The sequence below is a fragment of the Pseudochaenichthys georgianus genome, chromosome 13 (assembly GCF_902827115.2).
Source record: "Pseudochaenichthys georgianus chromosome 13, fPseGeo1.2, whole genome shotgun sequence".
Classification (NCBI taxonomy): domain Eukaryota; kingdom Metazoa; phylum Chordata; class Actinopteri; order Perciformes; family Channichthyidae; genus Pseudochaenichthys; species Pseudochaenichthys georgianus.
In genome coordinates, this window is record NC_047515.1 from 20715446 (window position 1) to 20719882 (window position 4437).

The following is a 4437-nucleotide window of genomic DNA, read 5'->3' on the forward strand; positions in this document are numbered from 1 at the left end:
TAATAAGTTTAATTGTCTCTGGATACTCTGTGAAGCTGACTGTACATCGACACACTCAGGCATGAATCTTTGACTTGATGCTGAGATCACTGCCACATAAATAGCTGCAGTGACTATTACACAGCAGTATTTAAATGTAAGATCTCAGGCAGGCATTTAGTATTCGGTGAATCAACACTGATGAGGAGACAGTACAGCAAGTGTTGGTTTCATCATTATTTCTTACAGTGACCTGTTATCGCACACTGAGGAAATATAAAGCAGAATGCATCCCCAGCTGAACATTCATTGATGGGGTGTGAGCTGCAGTGCTTGGTTTTATTAAGTTCCACTGATGAGGCATATTTAATTCAATTCCATTCTTCACTGAGTGTAGATTAGAGTAGGTTAGCTCATTAAGACCTTGTCAGATAGAGAGGCATGAACCTCAATTGTTGGTTCAATAATGACAAGAACAAAGCTTCTGTCTTCATTTTGAATCTGAAGACCAGAAAAGACACTGTGCATGTGAACTTGTACACACTCTAAAAATTGTTACAATTTGAAATGTTAATGAAGTTGAGCACTGCTGTGTCAAAGAGGCTGTAGTATCTAAACAGCACATATTCCTTGTTTGCTTGTATTTTGCTTATAACTCTTACAAACAAAAAAAACTCAACATGTCAACCAATTCCTTTAAAATGAATTCTTAGTCGTGAGAAAGTATTCAGTATTTCTCAAGAAAAAGGCTAACAATTGCAGAAAACTATCATTATGTCTAATAAAATTACTTATTCTCCTTCGTTTCACTTCTTGCTACTAAATGGTAAATTCAACCCAAATAAGCATTATTTTTCTGGCAATTTAGAATACAGTTAAGGTCCTTACTTCTGGTCGGTTGCGATGTTATTCTTTCAATACAGCAGCAGACGTCATACATAGATTTGAGATCATGGTGACTTACGTTGAGCCTAACCAAAACAGCATGTTGATGGAGTCTATCTTTGCACTTCATCAGTATTAACCTACTGAAGCAATTGATAAAGCCCAACCATGTGATAAGTATTAATGGAATGACTGGGATAAACCTTGATCCTAGCATTGCAAGTAGAGCTTTAGAAGACCTAGTCTTCACAGAAAAAAGTCAATTAATGTCTGGCAGCCATGTCCAGTATTTTATCTCTCCTTTAAAGCCTGCCACTGGACATCCAGCTGCAAGACATCAAACCAAAGGTCAGGTCGAGAATGAGTACGGGAGTATCTGGAGGCCAGGCAGGGGAGGAGAGGGATGAGCAGAGGCCAGCGGGCTCCCCATATCAATCCTAAAGACCTCCACTGATTTTAACTTGTTATGTTCCGCAAGGAAACGTTTTGGAAAATATTCTACGGTAAATTGTCGCTCACAAACACAGAAAAAACATAAAGAGTTTAGGAGGTTAGATTTTTGTGCGTCAAAACTATGCAAAGATTAATATTGAGACCAAAAGACCAAACAAAAAAACATTTGTATGTTCGTCGATAACTTGTTTTAGAGCCTGGTTTCATCCTTTTGAGCTGAAGTAATAATTGATAAAGTGAGCAGAATGATTATTTTGCTATTGAAATTTGTAAAAGATTCAGGCTTGTTTTTGTGACAATTATGACCAACTTACAGTAGAAGAAAAGGGTAGTTTTGTTTTCTGTAGTAACAATTTGAAGTGAGGTGATTACTCCCAGGCAGATGTACTTTATCTCAAATTGATTCAAACTGATTTAAAAAAAAAAACATAATAATTGAATCTTGTTATATAAATAAAAATGCACAATCTTTGCTATATACAGTAGAAGCATCTAAAAAAATATGGGTAAAGTATTTGTTAATAATGTGCAATATCTGTTTATTTAGCTAATTACTTACCTATTACATTTTACTTTTAGATAAATTGACCAACACACGTACATTATTTGTGATTGTGTTTGTAAGGTGAGAAGCTGGAGAGAAGAATATTCTTTGGAGGTTTAAAATATGTTATTATTCATGTTTTCATTATAGTCACATGATGTCTGCATACCAGGGGGATTATGCTCAAACTGCTGAGCTTTTGGATATATCCAAATATGTGAATGCAATTTTAAAATTCCTTAATTAATGTGTGCTCAGTCAAACACTGGAGCATTATACATGATTCTGCCGACATGACAGACATGATGAGGCCAACATACCAGGACAGGGCATGTTGCTAATGAAGTGTTTGATAATTAGGGTCACTGTATAAACACAAGCCATCATTCTCCCCTGCTTGTGATTTGAATAATGCAGTGTGCAAATTAGTTAATTAAACCAAATGCATTGTCTCATCATACTGTATCTCATGGCCTCTTTTAATTTACAATGAGTAAATCATTCATAAGTAAAAGGTACAAAAATATTTGTATCAAAATGTAATCAAAGTATTAAACGTAAAAGTAATTATGCAGAATGTCTCCTTAAACATTGTTGTTGTCAGATGATATACTGAATGTATATTGTTTATCAGTAATGAGCACATGTAACACTATTTTAATGTTGTAGTTAATCAATATAGAGGCATTGGTATATACAGTACCACAATTCACACTGCCCAGTATACTGTATGAAATAATGACAAACACTGCTCTAATGCCCTGTTGTTACACATTACAACGATAATACAGTCAGGTGGACTGTCTCAACATCGGGCTGTTCTCACTTTGAGCCGGTTACTTGTATTTTTTTCTTTGCTTACAGTGTGTGTCAGCTGCCTTTTTGCAAAGTGTTATGGTGTGTGAAGCAGGCAGGACCCAAATGCTGATTTAAACTGAAAATTCCTTTATTTCAAGGCTACCGAATACTAATAAAGACAACAGAACACTCACCGGAGACTTAGTCACAAACAAAAGACGAACCAACACTGAACACAGGAGAAGACCAGACTAAATACAGGGAGGGGTAATCACAAGACGAGAAACAGCCGGGCAGGGGAGGAGAAACACAAGGGCAACAGGTGACACAAAACTAGGGCCACCAGGGTGGGAGGAGGGGGTCTGGAGGACGGGTTTTGGGCTGACAGTCCAGGAGCACAGCGGAGGACCCGGAAGGGATCTCGGGCGGAGGGCCCGGGGGCAAGGCAGAAGCAGAGAAGGGGGACTCGGGCGGACGGCCCGGGGGCAAGGCAGAGTCCAAGGTGGGGCGAAGGCCACAGCGGGCGAACTCAGGGGGCCGAGCATGAGGGCGAAGGCAGCAGCAGGAAGAGTCAGGGGGCCGGGCTCGAGGGCGAAGACCGCGGCTCTCAGGGGGCCGGGCTCGAGGGCGAAGACCAGACAGCTCCAGAGGCCGGGCAGCAAAGCGCTGACGGGACAGCTCCGGAGGCCGGGCAGGACCCAGTGTCGGCCGGACAGGAACCGGTGGGACAGGCTTCGGCGGTATCCCCCACGGAAGAGGACCAGGAGTTGGCAGGACCCCCGGCGAGACAGGTGATGGCGGGGCCTCCAACGGAACAGGACAAGGGGTTGGCAGGACCCCCGGCAGGAGAGTTGACGGCGGGACCCCCAGAGGAACAGGACATAGGATTGGCAGGACCCCCGGCAGGAGAGCAGTCGGCGGGACCCCCAACGGGACTGGACATAGGGTTGGCAGGACCCCCGGCAGGAGAGTAGTCGGCGGGACCTCCAACGGCACAGGACATAGGGTTGGCAGGACCCCCGGCAGGAGAGTTGTCGGCGGGACCCCCAACATGACAGGATATAGAGTTGGCAGGACCCCCAGCGGAACCTCCAACGGCACAGGACATAGGGTTGGCAGGACCTCCAGCCGAACCTCCAACGGCAAAGGACATAGGGTTGGCAGGACCCCCGGCAGGAGAGTGTCGGCGAGACCCCCAACATGACAGGATATAGAGTTGGCAGGACTCCCAGCGGAACCTCCAACGGCACAGGACATAGGGTTGGCAGGACCTCCAGCCGAACCTCCAACGGCACGGACATAGGATTGCAGGACCCCCGGCAGAGGGGTAGTCGGCGGGGCCTCCAACGGCACAGGACATAGGGTTGGCAAGACCCCCGGCAGAGGAGTAGTCGGCGGGGCCTCCAACGGGACAGGACATGGAGTTGGCAGGACCCCCAGCGGAATCTCCAACGAACTTAAACATTAAGATGCAGCATTTCGATGAACTGAAATAATCTGTATTTGAACTTTACTGTACAAGTACTCACAAAACATAAACTATTAGTTTTGGGTTTTTAATTATTATTAAACTGTGAATATTCACTCAAATAAATACAAAATATAATCAAATGAACATTAAGGTGCAGCATTTCGATGAACTGAAATTATCTGTATTTGAACTGTACTGTACTAGTACCTAAGCAGCCAGCTTGACATTAGGACTTGCTTGTCATTGTATTTTCATGTTGTTTAAAGAAAAATGAACTTTTCCACATGGCTGCTGAAAGGGCAGATCT